Below are 10,822 nucleotides of genomic sequence, written 5' to 3'. Positions count from 1 at the left end.
GCTGGGAGGCAGGTAAGGAGAGGTTCCTCGTTTCTGCGGTGTCACACGGAGCGATGTGTGCTACCGCAGGAGCGACGAACTACATCGTTACTGCTGCAGTAACGATAATCGAGAATGGAGACCCATGTCACCGATGAGCGATTTTGCACGTTTTTGCAACGATGCAAAATCGCTCATCGGTATCACACGCAGCAACATCGCTAATGCGGCCGGATGTGCGTCACAAATTCCGTGACCCCAACGACTCCGCATTAGCGATGTCGCAGCGTGTAAAGCCCCCTTTAGTGGGAGTGGTGTACAGGGTCTTAGCAGTAAAGAGTATTCCATATTTCTGCCAGATACCCACAGAGATATTGAAATCTGAAAAAAGAGACTTCTGCTCATTGAAGGTAAGAACTGCTCACATAGCGTTCAACTCCACAGCAAACGAGTGCTCTAGCACTGGCATCTCAGCAGGGATATTCCCCTACTACACATGTGTGTCTAGGTCACTGTGACAGTTTACAGGACATAACTCAGGGCACCTAGACAGAAGGCAGAGGGACTACTTTCTATTTCTGGTGTAGAGCTTAGTACAATATATATATATTTATACTATTACATGGGACACATGTACCTTGTATTACCATTATTCGCTGTATATGAACCCCTTTTCTCCGGGCATTATTTGTCTATAGCATTTTTCACGAACCTGAGGCAACTGAGAACCCTTCAGTGAAGGAATTCCACTAACCCTCACAATACCTACCAGGGGCCTCCCTGCAGTAACTCAGGTAGTTGTACCCATTCTCTTTCCGCATTCTATGTGTTCTTCTTCTTTCTTCTTTTTTTTCTTTTTTCTTCTTTTTATTTCTATCATGTAGTTCAGGGGTTTATAGATATATGTCCTGCATCTCATATTTCCTTTAGTGGTGCTTCTTACCCATTCTCATATCATTTACCCTAGTATTTCATGATCCTGAGGCGACTGAGAACCCTTTAATAAAGGAATCCTTTTTCACCTGAATTGTCAAGTGATACTTACCAGTGACTATCACGTAATGTTACAGGTAGTTCCATTTTCTTCCTCTTCTTTCTCTCCTTTCTTCTTTGTCACACGGTCCATTGTGTTATAGCCCACGTGTCATAATAACACTTGTACCATCTTTTCATTTAGATTCCACCTACAATTATTTACCGATTCCAGTTCTGGAATAGGCTTTCATCATCTACTCACTAGAATTCTCAAGTTCATAAGGTACTGAGACATATACATGTTCACACCATTATAAAGAACAAAGTATAAACATTGAGGTTTTTCTCACACCCATGTTCCTGTGTTCTTTGATATGATATGTGTTCATTTCCTTCACTATATAGGATTGCAAGTTTTCCATTTGTACCTTAATGGCAATGACGCTATACAATTGAATTGTACACGGTACAAAGATATATTTTACTTGTATACAATTGAACACATATCATCCTGTTATCCATATAGGTGTGTATTTACCTGCTTGACTATTTTTGGTTGTTTGATCCAGAATGTTTCTCCAGATAGGTCATGTGGAAATTTTCTTTCCTCAGTACAAATGTTTTCACTATGGCTTTGGAAAATTTTTTTGTATGTGCATCATGGTCATTTGACCCATTGTACTCTCAAGTAGCAATATATTGTACTGTTATGTTGTACTATGTACTAATTACGTGTTTATATGGTTTTGTAACCCTTTATGATCTTAGATAACTTTATCCTTGATAAAGACCTAAAAACAAGCTCGAAACGTTGGATGAATTATCCTTTTGCACAAATAAAGAATTTTCAGCATTCTAAGAGTTCTTTTCTTACGTTATTGATCACTATAGTGTGCCAGAGCTATTTCTATTGAATTAACTCTTATTTTTTCTGAGCACCTGCTATATACACAGTGAGCCAGACATATTCAATTTTCATTCAGAAGGCAGAGGGAAGCCTTAGCAGCTGAGCCTATATCTTGGCTTGTGAGCATTAGAACAGGCCGGCGATTACAGGGTAACATGAAAAATGTCCAGCTTGCATTATGACTAGAACATGACAATATCCTTTTAAGTACTAACCTATGATGCGTTCCTAAGCAGTTGATGTTATATGTTCTACATTTCATTTTCTGCATACTTTACAAGTAGTAGAATTTGCTTTGATATAGGCAACTGGATTTTCACAATGAAAAGGCAAAGGATAACGCCCGAAAAAGACGCCATACATTATGTCAGTGCCATCACTGACAAACCTGGATTGACCATGAAATACATCAATCCCCTTAAAGGTGAGTTAAAACAAGTTTTAACTAAATTGCCTTAATATTGTCATGCATTAGAATGACTGTCTTAGGTAATGATAAATATTTTCTACAGGAAGAGGAGTGTTTGCTGAAACTGAAATCGAAAAAGGGAGTTTTGTTGCAGAATATCGAGGTGAGCTCACGTATGCACTTACGATGGTAGACAACTACTCGAGATTTATGGTTGTGGTACAAGTCAAAGATCTAATGGCCCATACTGCAGCGAAGGTCTTCCAAGCACACTTATGCAGACCTCATGGCTACTCAGAGAGAGTCCTCACAGATCAAGGCACTGCCTTTGAAGCGGAAATCTTCAAGGACTTCTGCAGCTTTTACCGATGCAGGAAGATGCGTACTACACCCTACCATGCTCAAACCAATGGTTATCAACCTGCTCAGGACTTTACCCCATATTCCAGATGTGGCCTTACAAGTGATTTATAGAGGGGTAACAATACGTTGGGATCATCGGATCTAATCTCCCTTTTTATACACCCTAAAATCTTGTTTGCGTTAGAATAAACAATAACATCATAAAGGTATAGCAGTACCGTTTCAAAGTTTCGGTGTCCCAAGCAGCATTCCATCAGCCTCTGGAAGGTTCCTGGCAAATTGCACAGCTCGAAGGGCATGCTTTTGAACTCGCAGAGACCCATCGGGGTGGCAAAGGCGGTCTTCTTCCGGTCTGCCTCAGCAACGGACACTTGCCAATAGTGACTAGTGAGATCAAGGGTAGAAAAATAATTTGCAGTTGTCAATGCAGCTAGCTATTCCTCAATACAGGGGAGTGGTGCTGTCCTTCTTCTTTAACAGGACCAACGGAGCTGCCCAGAGGCTACAACTGTCACGGATAACCCCAGCCTCCTTCATGTTGCTCAATATGTCCTTGGTACACTGGTAATGTGCAGGTAGATTTGGCTTATATCTCTCTTTGATGGGTGGGTGTGCACTTGTGGGGATGTAGTGTTTGACCCCTTTTATTTTTCAAAAGTCTAGCGGATGTTTGCTGAAGACTTGCTCGTATTCTTGCACTAGCCTGTAGACCCCCTTCTTGTGATGTGAAGGTGTGGAGTCAGTGCCTACGTGTAATTCCTTACACCACTCCTCTGGCTGACTTGGTGAGCTGTCACTGAATGGGTGGGCTGAAGCAATGGTGGATGCTGCTGTTTGGATAGCATGTGTATCTACTGAGAACAGCTTATCAATGGTGGCAAATCGGAGCAGCTTAATCTTTTGCTCTCCGCAGTTCAACACTCTCATGGGCACTCTTCCCTTCCATATTAATGAATAAAACTATGATGTAAATAGCATATAGATACCCCACAAATGCAGATAAAAGTAGGTTATGGGAAAAGGGGGAAGAGAGAAACAGGAAAATAGTGGAATAAAGTATAACTTCCAGGTGGGAGAGGAAATGGCAGCACAGCCAGTGGAGGTGAAGCAAGGGGAGCCTGCAACTAAAGAGTTGAGAGCGTTATCACATGGTGACTGAGCCTGATTGTAACGGGAGCATAGAGGTGCCGATCCTGTCTTACCTGCGTTGGTGTAGAAGTGGGTGTCCTGTGGTGGAGTCAGCTATGTGCAGTGGTGGCCGTGGGTTCTTTTATGTGCGACCGTAGTAATAGCTGTGCCCACTTCCTGTATGGGAGTGGAATGCAGTGAGGCTAATGGAACGCACGCCTGCGCATTTGTGTTTAACGTCGCGCATGTGCAGAACGGAGAAAAGGCTGCGCTCACTTCCTAATGAAAGGGAGTGAGACGCAGCTGGGAAGGGAAGGGAAAAGATTAGGGTTTGGGGATGATGAAAGGGCTTTCTACGGGCAAGGATGGCAAAGGGTGGCAGTGACGGAAAGTCAGGCAGATGGTCCTGTCCTGTCCTGTCCGTCCGTCTTTTTGTATCATGAATTGGAAAGACTGCAAGGGGGAGGGGAGGTGCTTGTGCCCAAAAGGAGGAGTTATTCAGATTCATTGCAGTGGGCGGCGGCTGCAAAAAGTACCATTCTCCTTGTTTTTGCTCTGCAAAACAGCCTTTTCAAGGGTTTGGCTTGGGTGACAAAATGTCTTCTGTAGGCGTGGGTTTGTCTCCCTCTCCCTAAGATGTGTCCGGTATAGGCCAGGGTGCCACTCAAGGCCGTAACCAATTCGGGTTATAGCTTCTCAGCCTTTTGGCTAAGATCAAGTGTAGTTTCGGAGGACGCTACCTTGGTCGGTACTGGAAGGTGCCTGGGATTGCACGTCTGCCGGCCTTGAGGGAGTGTGTGCGCCTTCTGGTGACACATAGCCCTCTTGTGCCTGGACGGTTCCCAGGCAACGGGAGGCGATCACCTTTGTTATTTTGAAGTCCTACTGATAAACAGAAAAAAAAAAAATTAAATCTGTTCTTATCAGTTTAATATCTGATACGTCCCCTCTCTAGGGACCATATATTAAATGGATTTTTAGAACAAGGAGATGGAAAAAATCTTGCTCTGTCCACTCCACGCATTGACCTGGTATTGCAGTACCTCCAGGACCGGTGCACCCCTTCTTAACCGAGTTTCCAAAAGCAGAACTCAATTCACCTGATTCAAATGAGCCTCATTAGTGAATTGAAAGAAAGCAAAAACTTTATATGCACCTCAATTTGGCCAATTCACTTTTCACACTTTCACCCTTTTTTTTTATCTTTCACACCTTTTACTTGCTTTATTGATGCAAAAGCTGTGCCAAATAGCAAACTCATCTCCACTCAACTTGACCAACTCTGCTATGTCCCGTGCAGTATCTTATTCTCAGTCTTATCTAGATCATTTGCAATTGAATAGAATAGATCCCTTTTGGACACATTGGATTCAGCTGCTGCAGTGACTGCAGGTGTTAGAAGATGCAGACTTGGCATCAGGTGCTGGCTATCAGATTCCACTCCAATTAAAGCTTCCATTGTTTTTCGGTGTTTTCTTTGAGCAATGATGATGTCTTTAGTGATCTGTTGGCTCCCTCTCCTGGAGGAAGAGTTTGCTTGCTCTTGGACTTTCAAAAAGAGAGGTCATGATAGACATTTAGCTTCTGAGCCCAATTGGGGACAGTCATGGGTGATGAATGTTTTGCAACCTGCTGCGAAGCCTGATACCGCAATATAAGGAACGTCAAATACTAAGAATGGGCGGCCTATGAAAGAATTAGTACTTTCATTAAGCATACTTAAACGGCTAATTGGGAATAGACAAACTGTAAAAAGCCCTCTGAGAAAGCCCCTCTCTATCCTTTGTCAGTAAGCTTTTCTGTAGTCTGCCTGTTGATGTATTTTCCGTTTGAACAGTGCACAACATGAAGTGACGGAACACTGGCTTGTCACAATGTCCCCCGCTGACATCACAATAGCGCTGCTGCCTAGAAAGCCAGCTGCGCAGCAGAAGTTGCTCTTTGGGTGGGATGGTGGGCTAATGTATCTATTCCTGCTTGGTGAGAGTTTGACATGATCTAGAGCAACGAGTTCCAGCGGCTAGCGGTTGATTATTGGCTGTAATGGGGCTTTCTGGCTGGTGCTAGCCTTTCTTCTTAGCACACAGGAACCACAATCCCTACACCATGCTTCGATGGATTCTCTCATCCCAGCCCAGTAAAACTACATATTTCACACAGTTATAGGCAGCCCATGGGCATTCACCTGGATTAAAACCCATAACAGCTCATAGACCAAACAATCAATCTACCACTGGACCAAAGACAGGAAGCTAAATCCACTGCCTGCGGTAACTAACTTAATCCTATAGGCTACTCACACAACAAACCCAAGAGAAAGGAAAAAAACATGGCTTCGATTATCCATCCAATGAAAACGCATAACCATTGTGAGCCATTGGACAATGCAATTGCACACATGGTGACATGGTGCACGGCCCAATGAATCAAGTCTGTACTTCATATTCACGGTTTAAGCCCTTGGGTTTTAATGTGTCCAGAGTACATATCCAGAAAGATTCCCTTTTTTTGTGCTAAGCACAAGTCAACAATACATTGTAAGCAGATTCTATTACCAGTCCCACACCATTTTGTGACGCATAATCACACAGTGGCCCAATTAAGATTCCAAGTCATCGAACATGTCCCAGCCATACGCAGAGGAGGCAATAGAATTAGGAAGCTCAAAGAAAGGGAATCTTTCTGGATATATACTCTGGGCACGTTGGAACCCAAGGGCTTAAACCATGAATATGAAGAACCGACTTGATTCATTGGGCCGTGCACATTTTTTCTAACGCCCGGTTCTTTTTCGTGTTCACACTATATATGGTTCCACTATGTATGGAGTTCCATTCTTCCTTGTTTTTTATTTGTCATGTTTGTCATGTCTGATCAACTGGTTACATTATGTCTGATTACCTTGTCTAACAGTTTTTTCTCCCCTTTCTTTACCTTCCATGTTCCCATAGTCACGTGAAATATCCCTGTTGCACTTGATTACGGCTCACTATTCACTATAGGATGTCTTATATCTAACATCACACTCTCACCCATCAGCACTCTATAGGTTTGTATAAGGTATGCGCTTACACATCCGGTCCTCCATAGGTATTTCCACTTATGTAACACTATCCCTATGATCACTCATAACTCATACCCTTGTAGTCAATTACAGCCTCCTCTCTCCCCCCCTCCCCTTCTCCCTTTCCATCTATAATTTTGCCATATATACTAGCAAACACTCAGTGTACCTAGTGGCATCCTATTCGTGGCTATTTGACCTCGCTATAGTCCCACTAGTGCCAAGACATTTGCAGAGCGCATCTGCCTGCGTTGCACACTCCAACTAATTATAAGTAAGCCATTATACTAGCAAACACTCAGTGTACCTAGTGGCATCCTATACGTGGCTATTGGACCTTGCTATAGTCCCACTAGTGCCAAGACATTTGCAGAGCGCATCTGCCTGCGTTGCACACTCCAACTAATTATAAGTAAGCCATTATACTAGCAAACACTCAGTGTACCTAGTGGCATCCTATACGTGGCTATTGGACCTTGCTATAGTCCCACTAGTGCCAAGACATTTGCAGAGCGCATCTGCCTGCGTTGCACACTCCAACTAATTATAAGTAAGCCATTATACTAGCAAACACTCAGTGTACCTAGTGGCATCCTATACGTGGCTATTGGACCTTGCTATAGTCCCACTAGTGCCAAGACATTTGCAGAGCGCATCTGCCTGCGTTGCACACTCCAACTAATTATAAGTAAGCCATTATACTAGCAAAAACTCAGTGTACCTAGTGGCATCCTATCTGTGGCTATTGGACTTTGCTATAGTCCCACTAGTGCAAAGACATTTGCAGAGCACGTCTGCCTGCATTGCACACTCCAACTTTTTTAAACTAAGCAATTTTACTAGCAAACACTCAGTGTACCTAGTGGCATCCTATACGTGGCTATTGGACTTTGCTATAGTCCCACTAGTGCCAAGACATTTGCAGAGCGCATCTGCCTGCGTTGCACACTCCAACTAATTTTAACTTAGCCATTATACTAGCAAACACTCAGTGTACCTAGTGGCATCCTATACGTGGCTATTGGACTTTGCTATAGTCCCACTAGTGCCAAGACATTTGCAGAGCGCATCTGCCTGCGTTGCACACTCCAACTAATTATAAGTAAGCCATTATACTAGCAAACACTCAGTGTACCTAGTGGCATCCTATACGTGGCTATTGGACCTTGCTATAGTCCCACTAGTGCCAAGACATTTGCAGAGCGCATCTGCCTGCGTTGCACACTCCAACTAATTATAAGTAAGCCATTATACTAGCAAACACTCAGTGTACCTAGTGGCATCCTATACGTGGCTATTGGACTTTGCTATAGTCCCACTAGTGCCAAGACATTTGCAGAGCGCATCTGCCTGCGTTGCACACTCCAACTAATTATAAGTAAGCCATTATACTAGCAAACACTCAGTGTACCTAGTGGCATCCTATACGTGGCTATTGGACCTTGCTATAGTCCCACTAGTGCCAAGACATTTGCAGAGCGCATCTGCCTGCGTTGCACACTCCAACTAATTATAAGTAAGCCATTATACTAGCAAATACTCAGTGTACCTAGTGGCATCCTATCTGTGGCTATTGGACTTTGCTATAGTCCCACTAGTGCCAAGACATTTGCAGAGCGCATCTGCCTGCGTTGCACACTCCAACTAATTATAAGTAAGCCATTATACTAGCAAACACTCAGTGTACCTAGTGGCATCCTATACGTGGCTATTGGACTTTGCTATAGTCCCACTAGTGCCAAGACATTTGCAGAGCGCATCTGCCTGCGTTGCACACTCCAACTAATTATAAGTAAGCCATTATACTAGCAAACACTCAGTGTACCTAGTGGCATCCTATACGTGGCTATTGGACTTTGCTATAGTCCCACTAGTGCCAAGACATTTGCAGAGCGCATCTGCCTGCGTTGCACACTCCAACTAATTTTAACTTAGCCATTATACTAGCAAACACTCAGTGTACCTAGTGGCATCCTATACGTGGCTATTGGACTTTGCTATAGTCCCACTAGTGCCAAGACATTTGCAGAGCGCATCTGCCTGCGTTGCACACTCCAACTAATTATAAGTAAGCCATTATACTAGCAAACACTCAGTGTACCTAGTGGCATCCTATACGTGGCTATTGGACTTTGCTATAGTCCCACTAGTGCCAAGACATTTGCAGAGCGCATCTGCCTGCGTTGCACACTCCAACTAATTTTAACTTAGCCATTATACTAGCAAACACTCAGTGTACCTAGTGGCATCCTATACGTGGCTATTGGACTTTGCTATAGTCCCACTAGTGCCAAGACATTTGCAGAGCGCATCTGCCTGCGTTGCACACTCCAACTCATTATAACTAAGTTGCATTGTCAGGGATATTTATTCTTTATTATTCTGCTGTTAATAAAGCTAGACCACCACTGCAATCTTCACCACCTCTCAATTTTTACTACCACATTTTCAGTCCACAATCTTGTCGCAATCAACATGAGTGGCAAAATGACAGATGCTGGTGGAAAGGGGAAGAGGCGTGGTGGAAAAGGCAAAAAAGGTTTTGTCTGTGGGGAAAGTGGCAAAGCTCCATTATCATCTGCTGAAGATAGACCATCTACCAGCAAAAGTAAGATGTCTACTACTTACCGTGGACAATCCGATGTGCTCCCTTTTTTACGGACACGAACAACAGGAAGAAAGGTAGATGATGGGCAAAAAAGGAAAATGCTTGAATGGATCTCAAGTGGTCCAACAAGTGCCCTCTCAGCCACTTCAAGTACCGCATCCAAAAAACACCAGTCCTCTGAGTTGTCATCCCAATCACACTTGATTTCTCCCAGCTCTGAAGTCTCCATCAGCCCTGCACAGTATGGTGGAACTGAGATGGCTGAGTCTGCAGAGCTGTTCAGTCACACTATAGCCTGGGAATCAGAGGTCTGCTCCCAAGCTACAGTGAGTACAGAACAGGAAATGGTCTGCAGTGATGCCCAGAACCTTTGTGACTCTGATTCAGGCCGTGAGGACCAAGTTTCTGAGCATAATGTTGACCCTTTGTCACAAACTGTAACACCTGTGGTTATAGACAATGAGGAACATACTGATGAAGATGAGACGCAGATACCCGATTGGGATGACAACTTAAATATTCGGTCAGGGCAAGAAGAGGCTCGGTCTGAGGGGGAGGGGAGTGCAAACACAACAATTGATGATGAAGTTCTAGATCCCACCTACTGTCAACCCCCAGTCAGGCACTCGAGGAGGTCAACAGAGGCGGTGGAGGAGGATGCAACCGACGACGAAGTTACCTTGCGCCTTCCTGGACAGAGTCGGAGCACTGGTAGCACATCTACAACTGCATCCTCAGCCACCACTCTGCCTATGAGCATTATTCGGGGTGGATCAACAGGTCGCATGGCCTCTAAGCCTTGCCTAGCCTGGTCCTTTTTTGACATAGAAAAAGATCGCCCAAATCATGTGATATGTAAAATTTGTCATGATTCTCTTAGTAGAGGTCAAAACCTCAGCAGTTTGACAACTTCTTCCATGAATCGTCACATGAATAAATATCATAGGTCCCGGTGGGAAGCTCACTGTGCTGCAATGCTGCAAGAGCGAACCATCCACCGCCCGCCCCTTCCAGTGCATCCGCGCGCTCTTCATCTTCTAGGACTGTGGGGACAGCTGTCACACCTGTTTTTCCACGCCAAACTTCCACCACTGTAACCGCAACAGGCAGTTTGCTTGTAAGGTCGTCAGTTGGTTTGGAAGGGGAAACAAGTGAGTGTGTACAGCTCTCTCAGACATCGATAGCACCAACGTTGGATGAAGGCAACATCATGTCTCCGCCTGCACTTTCCTCACAAACCTGCATTTTTCCAGGGACACCCTACTCAACACCGTCTACACACAGCAGCCAGATCTCTGTCCCTCAGATGTGGTCAAATAAAAGGCCACTTCCTCCGACCCATGACAAAGCTAAGAGGTTGACTCTATCCCTCTGTAAGCTGTTGGCTAC

At 44.2% G+C, this 10,822-nt stretch overlaps 1 pseudogene; it reads left to right on the top strand.

The window, feature by feature from the left end:
• The first annotated feature begins 4,620 nt into the window (after positions 1-4,620).
• On the top strand, positions 4,621-4,826 carry LOC142259374 (U2 spliceosomal RNA; annotated as a pseudogene).
• Positions 4,827-10,822: the final 5,996 nt, after the last annotated feature.

The sequence above is a fragment of the Anomaloglossus baeobatrachus genome (genome assembly GCF_048569485.1).
Source record: "Anomaloglossus baeobatrachus isolate aAnoBae1 chromosome 7 unlocalized genomic scaffold, aAnoBae1.hap1 SUPER_7_unloc_1, whole genome shotgun sequence".
NCBI classification, from domain to species: Eukaryota; Metazoa; Chordata; class Amphibia; order Anura; family Aromobatidae; genus Anomaloglossus; species Anomaloglossus baeobatrachus.
The sequence above is the reverse complement of the archived record's forward strand: the minus strand, read 5'-3'. Positions and strand labels throughout refer to the sequence as shown.